The sequence below is a fragment of the Humulus lupulus genome, chromosome 7, assembly GCF_963169125.1.
Source record: "Humulus lupulus chromosome 7, drHumLupu1.1, whole genome shotgun sequence".
In the NCBI taxonomy this organism is placed as follows: Eukaryota; Viridiplantae; Streptophyta; class Magnoliopsida; order Rosales; family Cannabaceae; genus Humulus; species Humulus lupulus.
Window position 1 is genome coordinate 119063904 of NC_084799.1, and position 25505 is coordinate 119089408.

The window sequence follows — 25505 nt, forward strand, 5'->3', positions numbered from 1 at the left end:
GATGTATTAGTTCAGAGGAGGAATGTGACATTGATGACCTGGGAAGAGTTTAGAAACATCTTTAACGAGAAATACTAAAGCGTTGCAGTCTGAGTGCGAAGGTTGATGAGTTTATCAACCTGTCTCATAACTGGTTGACCGTAACAGTGTATGGTCTGAAATTTGACCGATTGTTGAAGTTTACGCCAGATTTAGTGCCGACAAATGCAGCAAGAAGAGATAGATTTTTACGGGGATCGGACGTTATGATTGCCTGTGATGTGAAGATCACTTTGGATCTAGAGACTACTACCTATGCTCAGGTTGTAGACAAGGCCCTTACAGTTGAGTGGGTCGAGGACCAGATTTGTAGAGAGAGCACTGTTAGGCGCAATGCCAGAAGGACGGTGCCTCCTTTTATTAGATCCCGTCAGGGTAGTGGCTCCAGTGAGCAGAAGAGGAAGGCCCCAAATTCTTTTGTTCCTCCTATCTCGAATAGGAGGGCACAGGGTGCCTTTTGTGGCCGTCAGGGCGGAGGTGACAACTGGAGGAGCTTTCTAGTGTGTCCTCGGTGTAGACGATGACACCAGGGTGAGTGCAGGATTAGAGCCTGCTTTTTCTGTGGGAGTGCCGATCATCTGAAGAAGGATTGCCCACAAGCCAAGAAAGATGAGCCGAAGCAGAGTGACAGTCTTGCTGCTGCTAGGGTGTTTACTTTGACTTAGATTGAGGTGGAGGCCAGCCCCTCAGTTGTGACAGGTCAGATTTCTAGTGATGGTTCTTCTTATACTGCATTGTTTGATTCGAGAGCTACTCATTCGTTTGTGTCTGCTAGAGTGATAGCTCAATTATGTAGGCCTAGCGTTTTGTATGCTAGGGGTTTTCAGAATATGTTGCCAACTGGGGAATTGGAAGTCTCTAGGAGATGGATTAGAGCTTAGATGGTAGGGAGTTGTTTGCTGATTTGATTGAGCTTGCGATGGATGATTTCGACATGATCCTAGGGATGGATTGGCTATCTAAGTATGGGGCGACGATTGACTGCAAGCGCAGGATGGTGACTTTTGAACCAGAAGGGGAGGTACCCTTTGTATTTGTGGGGACAGTTGGTGGACCACGAATACCTATGATTTCTGCACTGAAGGTTAGGGACCTGATGCAGGAAGGTTGCATAGGATTCCAAGAGAATGTTGTCGATACCTCTAGGGTTGTGTTGGTTGGACCGGGTGAGACCAGATTGGTATGTGATTTTCTAGATTTGTTCCCAGTAGATCTGTCAGGGTTGCCACCACAGCGAGAGATTGACTTTGTTTTAGAGTTGGCACCAGGGGTGGAGCCAGTATCTAGGACACCCTATAGAATGGCTACGGCAGAGTTCAAGGAGTTGAAAGTTTAGTTGCAGGAGTTATTAGATTTGGGGTTTATAAGACTGATTTTCTCGCCATGCGGTGCTCCAGTGTTGTTTGTTAAGAAAAAGGATGGATCACTTAGGATGTGTATTGATTATAGGGAGCTGAATAAGTTGACCATTAAGAACAAGTATCCACTGCCCAGGTTCGACGATTTATTTGATCAATTACAGGGAAGAATAGTGTTTTCCAAGATTGATCTCCGATCAGGTTACCACCAGTTAAGGATTAAGGAGGAGGACATACCAAAGACTGCTTTTCGAACGAGGTATTAACACTATGAATTCCTAGTTATGTCCTTTGGATTAACCAATGCCCCATCAACTTTTATGGACATGATGAATAGAATTTTTAAGGACTATCTGGATAAGTTTGTGATGTGTTCATCGACGACATTTTGGTGTACTCTCAGTTAGAGGCAGAACATGAGCAACATTTACGTTTGGTGTTGCAGCGGTTGAGGGAGCATAGGTTATATGCTAAGTTCAACAAGTGTGAGTTTTGGTTACCACAAGTTACATTTCTGGGCCATATCGTGAGTAAGGAGGGGATTCTAGTTGACCCAAGTAAGATTGAGGCAGTGAGAGACTGGCCTAGACCGAGCAGTGTTTTTGAAGTGAGGAGTTTTTTGGGATTGGCAGGGTATTATCGGCAATTTTTTGAGGGGTTCTCCAGAATAGCTACGCCATGGACAGAATTGACAAAGAAGAAGACAAAATATGTTTGGACAGACAGATGTGAGAACAGTTTCAAAGAATTGAAGCGGTGACTGATCACCGCGCCAGTGTTAAGTTTGCCGACAGATAACGAGAAGTTTGTGGTTTATTGTGATGCTTCCAGACATGGTTTAGGATGTGTGCTGGTGAAAGCTGGGAAGGTGATAGCTTATGCATCGAGACAGTTAAAGGAGTACCAACAGAGATATCCCACGTATGATCTGGAATTGGCGGCGGTGGTGTTCGCACTTAAGATTTGGAGACATTATCTGTACGGTGAGAAGAGCGAGATATACACCGAACATTAGAGTTTGAAGTACTTCTTTACTCAGAAGGATCTGAATATGCGCCAGAGACGGTGGCTGGAGCTAGTCAAGGATTATGATTGTGACATCCTATACCATCCTGGGAAGGCTAATGTAGTGGTTGATTCATTGAGTCGGAAAGGCCTAGGACAATTGTTCAGTTCGAGACAGAATTCTGATAAACTAGCTGAGGAGATGACTAGAGCAGGTATAGAGATGGTGGTTGGCCAGTTAGCCAACATCACTCTTCAGTCTACACTCCTTAAGTGCATCAAGGAAGCACAGGGGAAGGATTCCTAGTTGACAGGTCACAAAGAGAACGTCTTAGTCAGAGCGGCTAAGGAATTTTCTATCTCGGAGATGGGGTTACTGAAGTATAAGGGTTGGATCTATGTTCCGATGGATTCTGATATCCAGCGAGAGATCTTAGATGAATCGCATACCACTCCCTATTCGTTACATCCGGGTACGACGAAGATGTACCAAGATTTGAGAGCTTTGTATTGATGGTCGGGCATGAAGAAGGATGTGGTGGATTATGTGGCCAAGTGCTTAACTTGTCAGCAGGTCAAGGATGAACATCAAAGGCAAGTAGGGTTGCTGCAGCCTCTGGGGATTCCAGAGTGGAAGTGGGAAGATATCACCATGGACTTCGTGGTTGGCTATCCGAAGATCGTGGGACAGCATGACTCGGTGTGGGTGATTGTGGATAGGTATACCAAATCTGCCCACTTTTTACCGGTCAGGACGACTTAAACTATGGAGCAGTGTGCTGAGTTATATGTGAAGGAAATTGTTCGGCTTCATGGGGCTCTGAGGTCGATAGTATCTGACAAGGACCCCACCTTCACCTCCAAGTTTTGGGAGAGTCTGCAGAAGGCTATGGGCACGTAGTTATGGTTTAGTACCGCTTATCATCCTCAGACAGATGGACAGTCTGAGAGGACGATTCAGATACTGGAGGACATGTTACGAGCTTGTGTGCTAGATTTTGGGGGATTTTGGAGTAAGTATCTCCCTCTGATTGAGTTCTCATATAATAACAGTTATCAGGCGACTATCGGAGTGGCTCCACATGAGATGTTCTATGGGAGGAAGTGCAGATCACCTATTCATTGGGAAGAGACGGGTGAGAGGAGATACTTAGGTCCTGAGATGGTTTAGAGGACCAATGAGGCAGTTGAGAAGATTAGAGTTCGAATGCTCGCCTCTCAGAGTCGCCAGAAGAGTTACTCAGACTTGAGACGCAGAAGCGTAGAGTTTCAGGTCGGTGACCATGTGTTTCTTAGGGTTTCACCTTTGAGGGGAGTGAAGCGGTTTGGTGTTCGGGGCAAGCTGAGCCCTAGGTTTGTTGGCCCCTTTGAGATTCTGGAATGAGTTGGAGAGGTAGCTAACAGATTGACGATGCCTCCAGCCCTATCAGGGGTTCATGACGTGTTTCACGTGTCCATGCTCTGGAAGTATGTGTCTAATTCGACGCAAGTACTGAGTTATGAGAATTTGGAGCTAGACCAGGATTTGTCTTATGAGGAGAAGCCGGTTCAGATTCTTGACTGGAAGGATAAAGTCTTGTGGAGCAAGACCATCGCCTTGATGAAAGTGCTGTGGAAGAACAACAAGGTTGAGGAGGCGACATGGGAAATTGAATCAGAGATGCAGGAGCGGTATCCCGAGTTGTTTAGGTAATTTCGAGGACGAAATTTCTGTAAGGAGGGGATAGTTGTAGCGACCCAAATTTGCTAATAAGGCTTAGGGCCTTGATTAGCGTGCCTAGAGGGCAATAAGTGATTTATTGTTATTATATGTGAATTTTCATGAGTATGTGATTAGAGATGCATGTTTAGGTGAATAGAATATGCATGTGGGCCCCATCTGGTTATTAGGGGCATGATTGTAATTTTAGCTCGCGCAGAGCATAAATGTGATAAATGTGAATAATTGTGATATATTTGTGAAATATCTGTGTTGCACGATCCGAGACAGTCCTAGGGAGCAGTCAGCTAGAAAGTAACAACGGGGTCGAAAATCTGACTCACGGCGAGTTGAGGGGTACTTTGGGGAGTTGGACGTTTTATGGGGTTGTTGGGTTATGGAAATAAATATTTGGAGATATATTTCAGGTTAGAATGTTTAGGAGGGAAAATTGGGGAAATTTACCATTTTTCCCTCGGGGATGTTTTTGGCACCCCGAATCTTTGAGGTAACCTTATAGACTTAAGTTAAATAAAACAAAATATAGGAAACCCTCAGAATTCTCTAAACCGACCCTATCTCTTTCTCTATCTCTCTCTTGTCTTCTCTCCTTTGGAAGCTTGGGGAAACCTTGGAGAATCTAATCAAAGACTAAGGAATTTCAACTAGGATTTTGGGAGCTAGTGGCTTGGAGCTTAGGAAACTGCTTTAGAGATTCACTTATGCCCAAGGTAAGCTTTTTAATATGTTGAGTTGTGTTGAGTTGCAGCTGGTTTTCTACTGAAATTCTAGAGTATTGCATGTTGGATTGGTGAAGGATCATTCTTAAGATTTGATGAGGTTTATAGCTAGTTCTTTGTTAGGTTTTGTTACTGGAAACATAGTAGAGCTTCTGTGATTAATTGTTTGGATTGTTGGTTTGATTTTTGGGTTAATTGAATTGGTTTTCATGGTAAAAATGGAGGATTTTTCTGGGTTCGAAGGGTCGGCCCGCGACATTGTCCTTGCTGAGCTACGACCCTCTGAAGCAGGTTGGAGGCCAGGAAGAGGGGCGGGCCGTGACATGCCCTAGCTTAGGCCGCAGCGCATCTGCCCTGTTTTGGGGTTTCTCTCAGGTTTAGGGGCGGGCCGCGGCATGGCCTCATGGGGTCGCGACTCTTAGTGCAATTTTGGGCTTTTAAGAGGTTTTAAGCTTGGGAATTCAAAGGTTAAGGCTCGGGATGGATTTTATCACCCGGATTGATAGAATTCAAGGTCCCGGAGAGTAGGACTATGACCCAAAGTTATTTAAGGAATTAGAACTTGATGGATGGATATTATTGATGCATTGTGACTATGGTTTCAGCGAGGCTCAGACTAGGGGACTGTGCTCGAGACATTGGTGCTTGGAAATCTCGGGACACAGGTAAGAAAACTGTTGTACCCATAGTGCTTGTGCTGCAGGGCATGACCCTATATGATTTTGTTGCAGGGCACGACCCTATATGATTGTGTTGCAGGGCGTAGCCCTTTGATTGAGTTTATTCATGTTTAAGTATTCGCTTTATTATGCTATGTGTGTATATATGTGAATGAACGACAAGAGATAGAAATGGCGAGGGCTGGGACCGGCAAAGGCCGAGATCGGCAAGGCCGGGAATGGCAAGGGGCCGAGAATGGTGTTAAGCACATGGACTGTAAGGCCGAGTGCGGAAAGGGGCCGGGTGCATCGTTTAGCACGCGGAGTACGAGTTGCCAGGGCGAGACCCTAAAGGATACATGGGATATCCTCACGGTGTGGACAGCGAACCCCAGGGCATGGTAAAGCGCCTGGGACGGCATGGTCATATGTGGTTAGCCTGATGATGGATTATTTATATGTTAAGTGTTTGATATGCATATGTTATTTGCTTGTGAGGGTTTTATTGCTGGGCTTCGGCTCAAGGGTGCTCTGTGGTGCAGGTAAGGGCAAGGGGAAAGTCGACCAACCATGAGTACGGAGAGCGGCGCATACATATTTGGCCTGCCTGGCTCCCACGACAGGGGTATTTTGGGAAATGATTGTACTAAACCTAGATTTTGTCGTTTAGTCGACTTTAGTTATTCTTTTGAGTTGTAAATATTTCTAAACAGTATTTTGGGTTCCCAAATGTTTACCGCTTCATGGTTTTTCAATAAATGGAATTATTTTCAAAGTTTATGACTCTGTTTATGGTTTATCTACACTTTTGTCTTGAAACCTCGATTAGCGAGTTAAATGCAAGTTTTAAACTCACTTAGTAACGACTCTAAGGAGGTAGGGTGTTACACTCTGCCTCCTCCTCATTTTCCATCCGCCTCTACTCGGGATCAGGCAGCACAAGCTGATCCCCCAGCGCCTATCATCCCTGCAGCCATCGTACGCATCCCCGTCAATATCTAGGACCTGGAGAAGATCCCTGACACGTTTCGAGGGATTCTCTATGAGACGATGAACCATATGGTGGATCATTTTTACAAGGCCAATTCGAACCCGTGGGGAATAAGTAGGGGCAGCGGGAGGAGGATTTCTCCTGCTGTCCCCATAGGTAGGAACATTTCGCGTAGAACGAGGTGGTGTAGGATGCCTTATGGGTGACGGGGGATGCCTAACTGGCGAGGAAATTATTGTCCCGTCAGTACAGACCAAATTAGTCCGCGGTCGCTCTGCTCCGCCATTTCTAACTCTCTATGTCTGGCGATCTGATCATGACACAGGGGGTCAGCTGGAACATGCCATCTTTGCGAGTTTGTCCTAGAACTTCCACGTGGGTTGCCATGGGCATTTCCAGGCATATTCGATGGTGGTACTGAACTTGGGGTTGAGGTCCTAACTGACCGGCTTGGTTTGGGTAGACTATCCCAGTAGGACTTATGAGTTCCACCTTGTCTCTTTCCAACGTTAACGTAGGTTGCAAGAGGGGGTAGCCGAGCTAGAACCTCCTCGATTTGTTTGTTTTCTTTAGCTAGATCGCTCCTTAACTGCATGTTTTCCAACTCTACTGCAGTCAAGTAATTCGGGTTCAGATTCGGCGACATTGATGCTAAACTCCCAGTGTCGACGTGGCCCATTGGTTGTTTTCCCGACCATTGCTGGATTTCAGGGTTATGTTCATAAAAAATAGCAGTATGGTGAGCCTCTTGCCCACCATGCCGATCCGTTTCATTACCGTGTCTCAAGCGAGTAACCACCATAGTGAACTTTGATCTGAATCTTTTACAATAGCACTAATCTTCAGCTCTCAATGAAAGCACCAAATTGTTGACGCGATTTTTCGCATACAGTGAATTATGAAAATAGCAAGGGTGGATTAGTGCTTAATGATAAACCTCAATAAGAAAATGATGCTTAAGAACACTAGAAAAGAAATATTAAGAACACTCATCTTTTTACGTGGTTCAGAGGTTAAAATCCACCTAGTCCACGATTTTACATTATTACTATTTTCCTCTCTAAATTTTGACAGAGTTTTGGTATTACAAAACTACTACTACTCTTTCCCTATCCAAGGTCTTAGTATTTATAGAGAAAATCCATGGATAGGATAGGCATTGGGGTCATCACATGAATCAAATCTCTAGTGTGACCTGTCTCACACTAATTATAATTATTACAATTTATCCTAAGATATGGTCAGGTAAAACTAATCATGGATCCTCAGGGATAATTCAGACATGCGATGTCTGATCATGCACGATTATATTACGTGTCCAGGATTTCAGGGATTTGCAGACATGTAATGTTTGATCATGCACGTCTATATAACGTATCAAGGTTTATAAAGATCCAAGGATGTGGTAGATCTCTAGCGCACCCCGAGCTGAGTGTAGCCTCAGCTAGTATCTCGGGTGCTATATTTTATAAATGTTTTCAGTTCGTGCCTATTGCTTTGTATTCACCAGCTCGTGCCATAGACCTGGGGAGTCGTGCTGCCTTTACAGAGGAAATATGGACTTGTGGATCATCTATTACAATTCTTGGCTAGCCAGCTGTATCCGAGCAGGCTAAAAGAATCGTGCTGAATTTTAGGACGTACACTCCAAAATCTCATTTTTAATTCCATAAACATCCAATTAATCATTGGTAACAGCCATGAGGGTTGGTGGAATTTGAAATTCAAAGGGTGTCTCTAAACTCTACAAATAGGAGCCTATTGCTCTCTTGTTTGACATAAATGTTCTATCTATTAGAGCACTTAGCTAGAAAACACCTAGAGGCTTGATTATTCGAGAAAGAATTTCCAAAATCTGTGAGAGATCCCTTAGTGCTTGAGTTAGGGGGAAATAAGCTTTTGGACAAAGGTTTCAAACCTTGTTCAAGTTCGTGATCCCCAACACTCTTCACTTTGGTAGTGTGAGTGAGAGTTGTTTGTCTTTTGTTTCTTGTTCTTTTCTTTTATTCTATTGCTTTTCATCTTCATATTCCTCTTGTCTAATTTACTTGTATTTCTTGCTTAAGAGTTGTAATCTCTCATTTCTTTTGTTACAAACAATTTGCTTTATTTGTATATTTTTGTTTAGTGTTGTATTCCTCCATTCTCTTCTTCTATTTCTTCTATTGTTTATTTGTATTTTTAGTCATAGAGTTGTAACAATATTTAATCAATATTATTTATTTTTATTATTTTTTCTAGAGTTGTAATATTTCTTACCAATTTCCATTGAAATAACATATATTTTCCTAACACAGTGTACCAGAGGTTAGGAGTTTTCTGGGATTAGTAGGGAACTATCGATAGTTCATTGAGGGATTCTCCAGAATAGTTACACCATTGACTGAGCTAACATGTAAGAAGACCAAGTATGTCTGGACATACAGATGTGAGAAAAATTTCAAGGAATTGAAGCGACGACTGATCACTGCTCCAATATTAAGTGTTTCATCAGACAATGATAAATTCATAGTCTACTGCGATGCTTCCAGGCAGGGTTTAGGATGTGTATTGATGGAAGCTAGAGAGGTGATAACCTACGCATCGAGACAACTGAAGGAGTATGAGCAAAGGTATCCCACTCACGATCTGGAATTGGCAACGATGGTATTTGCACTGAAGGTTTGGAGGCATTATTTGTATGGTGAGAAGTGCAAAATATACACCGACCATAAGAGTTTGAAGTACTTCTTTACTCAGAAGGATCTGAATATGTGCCAGAGACGTTGGCTGGAATTGGTAAAGGATTACGACTGCGATATTCTATACCATCTTGGGAAGGCTAATGTGGTGGCTGACACATTGAGTTTGAGGCAAATATTAGATAGGCTAGCTGATGAGATGACTAGAGCAAGTATTGAATTGGTAGTTGGTTAGCTAGCCAATATCACTCTTCAGTCCATGCTCCTTGAGAGGATCAAGGAAGCACAGAGGGAGGATCCCCAGTTGAGGGAGCATACAGAGGATGTCGTAGCCGGAGCGGCTAAAGACTTTTCTATTTTAGAGAATGGTTTATTGAGGTATAAGTGTCAGATTTGTGTTATGATGAATTCTGATATCCGGCGAGAGATTTTAGATGAGTCTCATACCACCCCCTATTCCTTACATCCGGGTACGACGAAGATGTACCAAGATTTGAGAACCTTGTACTAGTGTCCGGGAATGAAGAGGGATGTGGTAGATTATGTGGCCAAGTTTTTGACTTGTTAGCATGTAAAGGCTGAACATTAGAGGTCAGCAGGGTTGCTGCAGCCTTTAGGGATTCTGGAGTGGAAATGGGAGGATATCACCATGGAATTTGTGGTTGGACTACTGAAGACTGTGGGACAGTATGATTGTGTGTCGGTGATTGTGGATGGGTACACTAAATTAACCCACTTTTCTCCTGTTAGGACAACTTATACAGTGGAGTAGTATGCTGAATTGTATGTGAAGGAAATTGTGCGACTACATGGAGCTTCGAGGTTGGTAGTATCCGACAGGGACCCCACCCTCACCTCCAAGTTTTAGGAGAGCTTGCAGAAGGCTATGGGCACACAGTTGCGATTTAGTACCGCTTATCATCCAAAGATGGATGGACAGTGTAAGAAGATAATTTAGATATTGGAGGATATGTTTTGAGCCTATGTACTTGACTTTGGGGGATCTCCCTTTGATTGAGTTTTCATACAATAACAATTATCAGGAAACTATCGAAGTGGCTCCGTATGAGATGTTATATGGGAGAAAGTGCAGATCACCCATCCATTGGGATGAGACGAGTTATAGGATATATTTAGGTACTGAGGTTGTTCAGAGTACCAATGAGGCAATTGAGAATATTAGAGCTCGAATGCTTGCCTCCCAGAGTCGACAGAAGAGTTACTCAGACTTGAGACGCATGAGCGTAGAGTTTCAAGTTGGTGATCACGTGTTTCTCAAGGTTTCTCCCTTGAGAGGGGTGAAGCAATTTGGGGTAAGGGGCAAATTGAGCCCAAGGTTTGTTGGCCCCTTTGAGGTTTTGGAATGGGCTGGAGAGGTAGCCTACAAGTTAGCGATGCCTCCAGCTCAATCAGGGGTTCACAATGCATTTCATGTATCCATGCTCCAGAAGTATGTATCAGATTCTACACACGTCCTGAGTTATGAGAACTTGGAGCTTGATCAAGATTTATCTTATGAAGAAAAGCTGATTTAGATTCTAGATCGAAAGGATAAAGTCTTGCAGAACAAGACCATCGCCTTAGTGAAAGTGCTGTGGAGGAACAACAAAGTGGAAGAGGTGACTTGGGAGCTTGAGTCTGATATGCAGGATCGATATCCTGAGTTATTCAGGTAAATTTCGAGGATGAAATTTCTGTAAGGAGGGGATAGTTGTAGCGTCCCAAATTTGCTAATAAGGCTTAGGGCCTTGATTAGCGTGCCAGGAGGGCAATAAGTGATTTAATCATGTTAATATGTTAATTAAATGATTATGTGATTAGAAGTGCATCTTTAGGTGAATTAAATATGCATGTGGGCCCAATTTGGTTATTAAGGGCATATTTGTAATTTTAGCCCATTGAGGGCATAATTGAAATATATATGCGTGCGTTGTGATTGATACCACAAGATTATGGTGATATAATTGTTACGTGCGATCTGAGGGGTCCTAGGGAGCAGATTAGCCAAATAGTCACAACAGGGTCGAATACCCAACTCGGGAGGAGCCTATAGGTATTTTGGGAACTTTGTTGGTGTTCGGGATTTATCGTGTAGCAGGTAGTAATTTAGCAATTATTTGGTCATGTCGGGATTAAATGGGGATTTATAGGAACACTCAAGGATTTAGCGGGATGTGGCAAATGACGGGATTGCCCTTGATGATACTAAAGGATTAAGGATAGATTGGAGGGCAGTTTAGGCATTTTTAAGGCTAGGGGATAAACTTGGACTTATCTTAGACTCTATAATTAGTTAGAAGGAAACCAAAGGAAAACACTAAAGAAAAAACCTCAAACTCATTTTTCTCTCTTGCTCTCTCTCGGCTCCCCCTCTCCTTCTCTTAGAGACTTAGAGAAATTTGGGAAAATTCTGGTGTGAGGCTTAGAATTTAAGGCTGAAGCTTGGAAAACTTAAAGCTTGTGGAGGTTAGAGGAAGCTCAGGTTTAATTGCCAGCTGAGGTATGAAATTCTGTAGATTTTACTATGTTTTAATTTTGGTTTTGAAGTTTTATGGGGTTAACTATGGGATGTGATCTTTGAGTTTGAATGAGTAGGGGGAGCAAGTTTTGGGGCATTTAGTTCAGTTATGCTGTTGTGAAATAAATTGTAGGCTGAATTTTTGAGTGTAGGGGCTGGTTTGGCGAAATTGGTGAGTTAGGTTAAGGAAAAACTAGAAAAAAATGCATGACATTTCTGGGTTTTGAGGCTCGAGTCACGACCCGCTTGAATGCAAAGGCTGGGGGGCCTCGGAAGTTTGCCCAGGTGCCACGATGCAGGGCATAGCGCGTCGCGACCTGTGTCCTTCAGCAGAGAGAGCCATGCTCCTTGACTTGAGCGTGTCGCAGCTCAAATGGGAAATATGTGCTGTTTGAAGGTTTTAAGCTCGGGAACCCAAATGTTAAGGCTCAGGAAGGATTCTATTACCTGGTTTAGTAGAATTCAAGGTCCCGGAAGCTAGAATAATATTCCAAAGTTATTATTTGGTTGAGGGCTTGATGGATTGTTATTATGGATGTGTTGTAACTAGGTTTTACGTCAAAGCTTGGGTTAGGGGATTGTGCTAGGGATCGTGGTGATCAATCAGCTCGGGACACATGTAAGAAAACTGTTGTACTCGTAGAGTAGGGCATGACCCTATTGTTTGTGTTTCAGGGCATGGCCCTATTTCTTGTATGTAATATACGTCTGAATATCTATGAATGCTATGCTGTGTTATGGATGTTTATGAATTAACGGCGAAGGCTGAGAATGGCAAGAAGTCAGGTATGGTAAGGGGTCAGGATCGGTATTGAGCACATTGAGGGCAGGCCGCTAGGGTGAGACCCTCCAAGGGTGTTGTATCCACCCGCTCAGTGAAGACCGCGAACCCAGGGTCTTGTAAAGCACCTGGGTCGACATAGGCCATTAAGTGTTTTCTCTGTTGACTGTTTTGCTATATACAGTTGGATTGATATGTGATATGTTATATGTTGAGTTTTCTTGCTGGGATTCGGCTCACGGGTGCTCTGTGGTGCATGTAAGGGCAAGGGAAAGGTCGACCTACCATGAGTTGGAGAGCGTGGAGCAACAAGTACATGTTCGGCCTACTTGGCTGCCACAACCAGGGTTATTTTGGGAAATGTATTGTAATGAATTACTTTGTCGCTTAGGTCATCCGTAATTATATTTTTGAGTTGTAATACATTTACTAAACAGTATTTTGGGATCCCAAATGTATAACTCTTATAATTTTAAATGAATGTCAAAATCTTTATAATTAGTTTCGTTAAACGAGTTTGATTTAAATTTAGTCACACTTTTTAACCTAAAACCTCAATTAGTGAGCTAATGGCATATTTATTACTCACATGGTAACGACTTTAAGGTAGTAGGGCGTTACAGAAATCCTAGGTGCCTAAGGAGTGATTTGCTTTGTGTTCTTGAACACTATCAAGAAAGGTAATGGGAATTCTAACCTCTTTGTTGATTTGATGTTGTTATATTTTTTTTTTTATGATTTTTGACATGTTGAGTTTAGAAAATGTGTTTATAATGTATGATGATATTTTGATAATTTTAGTCTTGATGAGTATATGTTTTAGTGTTGGTTATGCACTATTGCTATGATGAACATATGTGTGGATATAGTATCTTGATTTGAAACATATTAGGTTTTTATTAAAATATTGGAAACAATGGTACATTTTTGGGGTATAGGTTTCAGCCATAAGTTGTATATGGGTTTTGATATTTTTATTTTATTTGATTATGTGTGTAGGATGAATCATGAGGATAAATGATTACTATATAGGTTGTTAAATATTTTCATAGTTTTTGTTTTGAGATATGTTGGTGCATGCTAGGTTTGCTAATAATATGAGGATAATTGTTGCCTTGCTTTGGTGTTTGTGTAATGCTAAGTATATATTTGTGATGCCTAATATTTTAATTTTGATAAGTATCATGAAGGGAATGTAGGCAACTCTTGTGTTTGTTTTCCTTGATGTTTCAACCATGACATTGTTTTAGGCCTAGGTATCTAATGTAAATTGATTCAAGGCATGCTGAATATTTATGTACTGAAACTAATAGAGAAGCATGCTAGGTTTTGTGATTTATTATTTATTTTTATGAGCATGTTGTACTATGATTCATGTCTTGGTGATTTGAATATAGAAGGATGATGTGATTTTGTGGTAAACTTGGTTGTTAAGTCCTATGTGTATTTCGACCTAAGCTATATTGCATGGTGTGATATTGTTCTAAATGCATAAATGAGATTAAGGACTTTTAGGGACTCTCATAGGATGTTAGAAATCATGTTAGACCTATCCATGTATTGTTGGTATATTATTAATGTTTTATTGGTCATTTTATAATTCTATGTTACTCTCTGAATTTTATTGTTTATATATTTATTTAGCAAGCATGAGTAAACTAGGAGTGAGTTTGATGCCATGATTTCATGATATATGCTAAAGATGAAAATGATTAATTTCATATATTTTGTTCTTTCATTTCATTAAGAAAACCTATGATTTTATGTGAACTTATATGCTTAAAAGATAAAAGCAAATAAATGAATGACAAGCTGAATTTTATTTTTTGGCTTACAAGATTTCCAAGCATGTGTATTTAAGGGTGGTTTTTGTGCCATGATGATATTGCATTTATAATTATGAATGTTAAACAAGTTTGTATATATGTTTGGATTAAAGTTTGTTATCCTTTGCCTATTGTTGATTTAGGACATGATTAGTTTGTGAGTTTTGGGATTAAGCCTTGATGCGTGATTTCAAATGGTTTTAAGATGTCAAAATGGTAGCAAGCATGCTAGGAAAATTAACAGGTAATTAGTTAAGTGTTAATAATGCTTGCTGAATTTTTGTAAAATTGTTAAGAAATAAGTGTATGATATCATAAACTTTGGCATAGTTTTCAAGAATGGCCACACGTATGCATGTTACATGCAAATGCATTTTTACGGGTAATTATATGTTAAATGAGTAAGTTTAGGGTCCTTGCTTGAAGATCTTTAAGATTGATATGTGTATCGACATTGTTTTTCATGATGTTATGTGTGACATGCAAGCATGATTATGTGTATGAGTCATGCTAGAATCTAGAAAGTGGTGCAACCTGTTATGAGATAGATGTCACGTGTGCATGGCACATGCACACGTGTGATATGTTTAGACACGTTTATGTGTGTTTTACACGATATTACAACAAGTGTTTTGATTATTATTCTAGGCTCGTTGTGAAGTGTTCCCGCACTTAATTTTCTTGAACCTGAGGTAAGGAAGTTAGATAGTACTTATTCTTGGTTGCTATAATGTTTTATGATAATGTATATGTTAGTGTGACTAATGCTAAGGCTACAACAAAAATGGTGCCACAAAAGTTGACCAAAAGGGTGTCATGAATGTAAGGAAGTTAGCTAGATTTCTGCTTGTTTTGAATGGACTCTAGTTATGAGTTATGTATGGATTTGTTGTGTTTACATAAACTAGTTGTAACGTCCCAAATTTGCTAATAAGGCTTAGGGCCTTGATTAGCGTGCCTGGAGGGCAACAAGTAATTTATTATTATAATATGTGAACTTGATGAGTATGTGATTAGAAACGCATGTCTAGGTGAATTAATTATGCATGTGGGCCCCATTATATTATTAGGGGCATGTTTGTAATTTTAACCCGTTGAGGGCATAAAATGCAATATTTGTGATTACTGTGGTTGACACCACGTGTGAGTGGTGATATATTTGAGATGCACAATCTGAGACAGTCTTAGGGACGGTTTAGCTAGAAAGTCACAATGGAGTCAAATACCCGGCTCGGGAGGAGCTTAGGGGTATTTTGGGAATATTATAATGTGTTAGAGAATTATTGAGTAGCGGGTAGTAATTTAGTAATGATTAGGATATGTTGGGATTAAACAGAGATTTATAAGAACACTCGGGGATTTAACGGGATGTGTTAAATGACTAAACTACCCTTGGTGATATTGAGGATTTCGTTTTACTTAAGGGGTAATTTTGACTTTTGGCAAGAGGTTATATTCAGTGGGAGATGGGAGTTCTGGAATATGTTAGACGACTGAAGAAAGGAAGGAAAAAGGGATCCAAATCTCTCTCAGGCTCTCCCAATTGGTTTTCCCTTCCCTCCCTCCATAGTGCTTGATCTTGGGTGCCTGACTTTGGGAAACTTTAGGCCAGAAATTCAAGGGTTCAAGGGTAAGTTTTAACTCTCTTCTTTGTTGAAATTCTGCTAAGGATGTTAGGTTAGTAAGCTGAATTGTGTTAATTGCTTGTGGATTATTGGAGTGAAGGTTCATCTTGGGAATCAAAGGATTTAAGCTTGGAGTTGGACTTGTAAGTAGCTCAAGGTTGAATTCTTGATTGAGGTAAGAATTCCATGCATTTCTGAAGTTTATATTCTGATGTGGTTTAAGTTTTCTAGTTTGTGGTTTAAGCTTTGTGAAGGGTGGTTTAAGTTTTATAAAGTTTTAAACAACTAGGTGATTTATGTGTTTGATTAGGTGTTCGAGTTTGTTGCTGTTGTTTCTGAGTTGCTATACTGTTTATTTGAGGTTTTAGGCCGAGTTGGGACTTGGGTATACTTTGGTAGTGATTTGGATGAGTTTTGGCTTGGGAAAAATGTTGGTAAAAACCCAGTTTTCTGGGTTCGCGTATGAGCGCTGCGACCCTCTTCTTTCGTGCTGCGGTGCTGGGTTGAATTAGGACAGGGGGGCCTTGCTGGGCGTCGCAGCCCCTATAGGGCTGTATCGCGACGCTAGGCCATTTTTCAGGAAAGGGGATTTTGCATTTTTAGGGTTTTGCTTAGGGGGCTCGGGGGACGCTTTCGCTACCTTTGGGGAAACGGGAGGACCCGAGAGTGCGGGATTGGTTCCAGGGTACAATTATAAATTGGTTAGTAATGAGAGTGTTATGTATTTGTTGTGACTAGGTTTTCAGCAAGGCTCGGGTTAGAGGACTGTGCAAGTTGCCAGGGTAAGACCCCTATAGGATACCTGGGATATCCTCACGGTGTAGACCGCGAACCCAGGGCGTTGTAAAGCGCCTGGGACGGCATGGCCATGATGTGTTTAGCCTGTTGGCGATTTTGTTATGTGTTAATTGATGGTTATGCATATGTTATTTGCCTGTGTGGAGTGTTCTTGCTGGGTTTCGGCTCACAAGTGCTCTATGGTGCAGGTAAGGGCAAGGGGAAAGTCGACCAACCATGAGTACGGAGAGCGTGAAGCGACGCGTACATGTTTGGCCTGCCTGGCTTCCACGACCAGTGGTATTTTTGGGAGATGTTTGTATTAAACCTAATTTTGACGTTTAGTCGACTTTAATTATATTTTTGAGTTGTAAATATTTCTAAACAATATATTGGGATCCCAAATGTTTAACGCTTTATAATTTTCAATGAATGGATATATTTTTCAAATTATGTGACTTGTGTTGTGATTTAGCTACACTTTTGTCTTAAAACCTCGATTAGCGAGTTATTTGCACATTTCAAATTCACTTAGTAACAACTCTAAGGAAGTAGGGCGTTACACTAATGCTATAGCATTATTAAAGGCAGACGTGCCTATGATTCTGGCTAAAAGGGTGCCAAAGAAATTCATGGCCAAAAGGGTGCCAGGTGAATTATGGCCAAAAGGGTGCCATGGAAGTGATCGAAAGGGAGACACATGTGATCATTGGACAATAGGGGTGCCATGATCTTATGTTGTATGCTTATGACCTTACGTTGTATTATGTGACTTCTGTTGTGATTTAGCTACACTTTTGTCTTAAAACCTCGATTAGCGAGTTATTTGCACATTTCAAATTCACTTAGTAACGGCTCTAAGGAAGTAGGGCGTTACACTAGTGCTGCAGCATTATTAAAGGCAGACGTGCTGAAGATTCTGGCCAAAAGGGTGCCAAAGAAATTCATGGCCAAAAGGGGGCTAGGTGAATTATGGCCAAAAGGGTGCCATGGAAGTGACTGAAAGGGAGATACATGTGATCATTGGACAATAGGGGTGCCATGATCTTATGTTGTATGCTTATGACCTTACGTTGTATGTTTATGCTGATGATGAAAATGATATTATGGTTATGATTACGATCTTATGATGTACGATTATGCTTATGTCGCAAATAGTATCATGTTTATGATTATGACATATGACGATAGTGATTGCCATAAGAAAAGTATGTTAAGAATATATGCGATATGTCGCTTATGCTTGTATGTCTTGTTTGTACTTACTTACTGGGCTTGTAGCTCACCCCCTTACTTTTCGTCCTTGCAGGTAGAAAATAGATAGACTTGTTTGGCACGCATGGTGAGTTGAGTTAGTTTTCCATAAGTATGTATGTATGCTACAGAGAGCCAATGAACGAGGAAACGATCCGGAACGCCGTAGTGCCTTAGAGTCTTTCTTATGTAAATTTATCAGTGGGATGTATTTTTAGTTATTTTTAAGACTGCATGAAAATTGGATCCAAACTCTGCATGTATTTCCTATAAAGTCTCACTGTGTTTCGAGACAAAGTTATGAAATCCTTTGAACTATTATTTTAATAAAGATAGGCAATTAGGGGTGTTATACTTTAGAAGAAGTAGCTCGCTTACTCAAGTGTGAGTTCGCAAGGGAGGCAAAATATCTGACCTGGATTGTTAACCCTGTCTTGGTCCCAAGCCCAGTGGAAAGTGGAGAACTTGCATTGACTTCTCCAACCTCAACAAGGCCTATCCAAAGAATTTTTTCCCACTACCTTGAATTGACTAGTTGGTAAAAGCAACATTCGGTCACGAGCTCATGTCTTTCATGGACACATATTTTGGATATAACCAGATTGCGATGAATCCTGCAGAGCAAGAGCACACCAACTTCATGACCGAGCATAATGTATACTACTACAAGGTTATGTCATTCGGGTTGAAGAATACTGGTGCAACATACCAACGGCTAGTCAACAACATGTTTGTTAACCAGATCAGGAAAAACATAGAAGTGTACGTTAATGATATGCTCATTAAATCAAAGACTGCCACCAACCATGTATTCGACCTGGAGGAATGTTTTGGCGTGCTAAGGAAATATGACATAAAGCTAAATCCCCAAAAGTGCACTTTTGGGGTTTGTTTGGGAAATTTTTTGGGCTTCATAATCAACCCAAGGGGGATAGTGGCTAACCAAAAGAAAATCAGGTCGGTACTAGAGCTTAAGTGGAAAGGAGGTTGCTCTAAACCGCTTCGTTTCAAATTCCACTGACAAGTGTCTCCCATTCTACAACTTTCTCAAGGGAAATAAAAAGTTTGAGTTGACCGAAGAATGCGAGCATGCATTTCAACATCTGAAAACTCACCTGGCTGACCCCCCCCCCCCCCCCCCCCATATTATCAAAACCAGTAGTTGGGGAATGTTTATTCTTATACCTAGCTGTGACAGAAAACACGGTCAGTGCTGTATTAGTTCAAGAAGAAAATCGAGCGCAGAAACTAGTGTACTATGTGAGTAAAAGGATTATCAGAAAATCAATATATCCTTTAATAGAAAAACTTGCATTCTACTTGATCTTGGCCTCGAGAAAACTCAGGTTGTATTTCCAATCCCACACTATCAACGTCTTAACCGATCAATCTTTCAGTAGGTCTTGCAAAAACCTGAAGCATCAAGACGTTTACTTAATTGGGCCATCGAACTCAGTCAGTTTGAGATATTATATAAGCCAAGAACATCAATCAAGGGTAAAGTGCTCACTGATTTTGTGGCATAATGCAAAAGATTACAGGACGAGCTAATGAGGGAACTAGTGCAAGAATTATGGAACTCTTCATTGATGGAACATCTAACGAGAACGAATCTGGAGCTGAGATAATTTTGATCTCGCCTGAAGGACATCGATTCCATATAGCTCTGATGTTCAGTTTTGAAGCATCCAACAAGGAAGTAGAGTACGAGGCTCTATTGGCAGGAGTACGAGTGGCAAAAGAACTAAAACCAAATGCGATTCAATGTTACAGTGATTCCCAGCTTGTGGTTAATCAAATATTTGGGGAGTATCAAGCTTGAGGTATCAAAATGGCGGCTTATGTAGCTAAGGTTAAAGATGAGTTGTCTAAGTTTGAGTTCTATTCCATTGAGCAGGTCCCCTGCGAGCAGAACTCGAATGCTGATACTTTAGCTTGACTTGCCACCATGAAAGAGGCCGATACATTAAACGTAATCCTAGTGGATTTCTTAGAACAACTAAGCATAATGGAAGAATCGGTTGAGGTCAGAGTGATTGACACAAAACCGACCTGGATAACCCCCATAGTAGGATACCTCACAATCGGTAAGCTGCCAGATGACCGAAATGACGTAAGAAAATTGTTATATCAAGTTCCACGGTATGTTATGGTTGAGGGAATTCTCTATCGACGAGAGCATTTGCTACCCCTCCTGCTGTGTGTTTTGTACGAGGAAGCACAAACTATCCTACGTGAGATACATGAAGGATTCTATGGAGACCTCACCGGGGGGCAAAACATGGCTCTAAAGATATTGAGGTAGGGCTCTTATTGGTCTACACTCAAAAAGGATCTGACCTCAAACGTCCAAAAGTGTGATAAGTGCCAACACTTTGCTACAATTGCTTTAGCAACACCCAAGGAGCTAACCATGATTTCATCACTCTGGCCATTTGCAGTATGGGGGATCGACCTGATTGGTTAACTACCAGATGGAAAAGGAGAAGTTCACTATGCATTTATCGCAATCGACTACTTTACAAAGTGGGTCAAGGCTGAGCCTGTAGCGACCATAGCCTCGAAGAAAGTCCTGGATTTCGTGGTAAAGAACATCATATGCCGTTTTGGGCTCCCAATTAAGATTGTGTCTGACAACGAAACTTTGTTCGATAGTGATCTTTTCACAAACTTTTGTGAGAAGTACGACATAACTAAGAGTTTTTTCAGTGACGTATCTGCAAGCTAATGGGCAGGTTCAGGACGTAAATAAAACCCTAAAGGTGAGCTTAAAGAAATGATTAGACGAAGCTAAGGGACTATGGCCCGAGCATCTCCTGCAGGTACTTTGGGCCTATAGGACCTTACATCACACCTCCACAAGGCACACTCCCTTCTCTTTAACTTTTGGGAGTGAGGCTATGCTCCCAATTGAGGTACTAATGACGTCACATAGGTAGAAGTCCTCTAATCAGGATCAAATCAATGACTTGCTCAATGCATCTTTGGACCTAATCGAGGAAAAATGGGAGGAGTCACAATTAGTGCTCGCCCATTATCAATAGAGGATTACTCGTTACTTTAACTCGAAGGTCAAAGAGTGAAAATTCAAACTGGGAGGCTTGGTGCTCCAGAGGGTGTTTCTAGCTAGCAAAGATCCTTAAGAGGGGGTATTAGGACCAAACTGGGAAGGAGCTTACTAGATCGTGGACATTTTGCGTGAAGGAACCTTCAAACTAGCTCAGTTAAGTGGAGAATTGGTCCCACAAATCTAGAACGATTTACACCTCAAGAAATACTACCAATGATAGGACGCCTTTATTAGATTTTGATGTTTTTAGCTGTACTTTTTTTTTGTAAGGCTTATTTATAAAATCCATTGTTATTTTTTCAGAATTTGAATAATATAAGGTTACCGCATGATTTAAATGAGGTACTAAAGTTTTCATTTTTCATAATGTATCTTGAGATTATTTTGTAAAAGCGACCAAGCATATTTATAAATTCTGATCGCTTAGGGGGGGTGGGGTATATAACCTTCCATAATCTTTTGAAATATTTGACAAAATTTTCAACTTAGAATTTGGAAAATTGATTGCTCTACAACTTTTTAAAGCTCGAGTTCTCAAAGAAATTCCAAATATAAACTAAGTGAAGAAAAATTCAAAGTAAAACAAATCCTAGATTTTAATTAGGTGTAATAATTTTGGATGTAACCAGGTCTGGAGGTCTGATCCCTAACATGTACTATGCTATTGGGAGACAAAACTCCTGGATATAACAACGTCCAAAGGCCTGTTTCAACAGGTATAACGCTATTAGGAAACCTAAACTCCTAGATTTAATCAAGTCATCGACTAGAGTTAACTAATTGAGCCATCAGAAATTTATCTAGACCTAAAAATTATAACCCCTATAACTATACAAACGCACGAGGATTTTTTTATAAAAAAGGAACGTGTATGAACAAAGCAATAGATGAAGGGGAACAATATTAGGTCAGAGAATAAATTGAAAAAAGTTTAATTATGGCCAAGGGAAACTTTCTTGGCTCTAAAGCCTGTTTACAAATTTAAAATCCAAAATTTAAATAATTTAAAATGAAAAGGGCGCTCTAAAACATTATTAAGCTTTGGTAGCATGCTCATGAGATGTCACCTCTCCATCACCACATTCAGCTCCCCCTCTAGCAGCAACAAAGATATCCATGGTCTCCGAGGGTCCTTGGATAGCCGTTCCTGAAACTTGGGGAGGTAATGTCCCCAGTTTTCGGAATCCCAGAAGGAGAAATCCCCGTCTTGGTTGAAAGCCCAACACCGGTAGAACATCTCCTCCAGAGAGTCCTCCGCTTCAGCAATTTCTTCCTTGGCCTTCTCGACATCCTCTTTGGCTTTCCACTGGACCTCCAGCTTCGCTTCCTCGACCTCAAGTTTGGCTTTCTTAGCATTGAAAAACTTCCTTTTAAGCACATTAGCTTCTTGGTGGAGAGTATCGATTTGCCCTATAGTTGATTCCTTTGCTGGTTCGGTGACCTGGGCCTTGGCGATTGACTCATACTCAAGAGAGATTGACAAGAAGACCCAGCCTCGTTCCTTTCAGCCCGAGCCTTGTCCCTTTTAGCCTGAAGGCAAGCAATGCCATGAATCTGAGCCAGGAAAGACTGCAAAAAAAAAAGTGGTGGAATTGGCTTGTGAGAAGAAGGGGAGTAAAAAAAAAGGAATAAGTAAATGACTTATGGTCAAATTCATCCCCAGAGCCGAGTTTTGGACGGTTTTGGTGGGCTTCTCCTTGATGGATTTTATTTCCTTCAGGGTTATCTCATCGGTGTGCTCGACCATATAGTTCGCCATCTCTTGGAGGTTCCCACAGAAAACCTCGGGGATTTTGGCAGCTACAATTGATCTGATTGGAAGGGGTGCAGGAGGGACTTGTACCACCTCGCCTTGTGCGACATGATGGGTCAGGGCAGGATTGCGAGAAGAAGGGAGAGGAACCTCTTGCATGGTAACTGTTGTTACTTGAGTTGCTTGCTGATTGGTAGGTTGCTGCTTCTGGGCCGAGCTAGCATTTTTTTCATTTACAGGGGATATGGTGGCGGTCCCAATTTCGGAGGTGGTCTTCTTTGACATCCGCAACCTCTTAACGGCATTAGCTCTATTTTTAGCGAGTTTTAAGGCACCCTTAAGACTCATATTCTCATCTGCAATAAAGCGAGAAAAAAGGTTAGACCTTGAAGAAGATAATCAAAAGACAATACAATGTAAAAAAATTGCAAAGAGACCCTACCATCCGAGCTAGAGGAGGAGATTATAACTAGCTCCAAATTCTGATCTGGACTGGACTGGACTCGACCTCTAGTTCAAACATGGCTGGAGGTGGGGGTGAGTCTAGAAGGATTGTTGGATAGGGCTCAATAGGTCCGGTTAACTCTATAGACCTAGGCTCATACTCGGGCTGATAGACCCAAAAGGATCCAGGAATAGAGACATGAACTAAATTTCCTATCCAAGCCATGGAGCTTACTCCGAATAGTCCTGAAAAATGATGATTGAGAAGAGATTCAAAATTTTTAAACCACGAAATGCTCGGTTTCCATTTCGGTTGTAGGTGTAACCAACCCGCTATTAAAGATATGTCCAAAAGAACTAATAAAAAAAGAGGACAACTATCATGACGACGTAGATTTTTCCATAATAAAAGGTTAGTCCCATATTGGTTAAAGATGGTGGACCTAAACCTAAGGGTGTATACTATAATTGTATATTTGGGCAGCACCAAGTCATGTCGCATGACTAGATGGTCAACGCATTGCATAAGTGTTTCATCTAAGTCGGGATCTACAGGGTGGAATTTCACAACTTAATGAGGGTTATATCGGGCTGATAACTCTTGAATAAAGAGTTATTTTTATACTTTTAAGCTTATAAATGCAGAATTAGGAAGAATGATGTTTGCCTTTTGTTATTATTTTTAGTTAATTTCATTTCCCTTTTTGTGTTGTTGTGAGTTTATTGTGTCTTGTTAGTTTTTAAGAGCTGAAAGTATGAAAATAAATAATTTATGCATGAATTATCCAAGGAAAAAAATGAAAAGTAATTGGCTCTAAGTTGCTTAATTTGTGCTGAAATGTCAGGTTTTATTGTAGTAAAAGAAATTTTGCTGGAGCATTTTCATCACGATTCAAGTGAGGAGTTTCAGCATATGAAGAAGAGACACTTGGCATGTCATTAATTGAGTTGGCAAGGAGTGATAAGGTGGCAAAAATCAGAGGCAATGAGCTGCATTTTGGAGAATTTTCTAGAAGAGAAAAAAGATTGGGCCAAAAATATAGACAAATGTGGTGGGCCTTCTAATTAGGGAAATGGTTATTGCCCTAGCATCATAAAAAGGAAGTAGCCACCATTGGAGAGAATTATTCTAGAGCTGCCATAAGAGAAAGTGGAAAAAGGGAAATGAACAAGAAGAAGAAGAAGAAGAAGAAAATCCCAAGTTTGAAGAGAATAGTCCAAGGAAGAAAAGGAAGTGGAGGAAGATAAGATTATCGATTCATCATCTTTGGCTTGTTTTCTCCTCTCTAATCTCATTTAAGTTTGTAATTTCTTTAACTTTTTTATATTTAAATACCCATGAGCTATTTTGATTTTGGATTTGTGCTCTTGAATTGAGCCATGAACTAAATCTTTTGAGGCTTGAATTATTGATGAACATTATGTCTTAATTCTAATTTTCCAGCATTTTATTTTAGCAATTGACCCATTGTTCATTCAAATGTGCTTATTGATGATTTTTTATTGTTGATTGGCCAAAAATGGCAAGATATTGAGTTATATTTGTACTGGGAAGTTTGAATATAATTGATAGATTTGAACGACACAAGTGAATAATCTTGTCAGGTTATGTTTGTGAATAACATAGGAATGTGTTATTTACCTTGTGTAACCATTATGAATTGATGCTTACATTATGGATTCCCAGACTTGATTGGTATAGGAATATGTTAAATTAGGTGAAAGAATTTATACCATAGGATTTGGAAAAATTTTATGAATTATTTTGGAATTCTTGTTAACTCTGGGTAATTTTGCAGCAGCAAAATGTACATGTCAATTGACATAGAAAGATTTAATAATTCAAGCTTGTTTCATCAAATTGAATTTCTCTTGCTTTTTGATTGTCATCTTAGTTTATTTTGAAGCATTTTAAATTATTTTTCATCACTATTAAATTGTTTGGTAATTGATTTGTGCATAATTATTTGTTAATTCAATCTCTGTGGAGACGATACTCAACTTATCATTATATTATTTGTTGACCGTGTACACTTGCACATAATTGATTAAAAAAATATCACAACAAGTTTTTGGCGCTGACGCCGGGGATTGAATTTAGTGAAATTTTATTTGTTAAAATCAATTGCTTGTCAATTTGGTTTCTTATTTTTCATTTGTTTATTTTTGTTTTTCCTAATTCTATTTTACGCTTTTGTTTGTTTCGTCCTTTTGCGAGGTACTTGGGATGTCACATCAACAAGTACTCTTGAATTTTGTTCAACATGACTTGGAGTCTTTACATA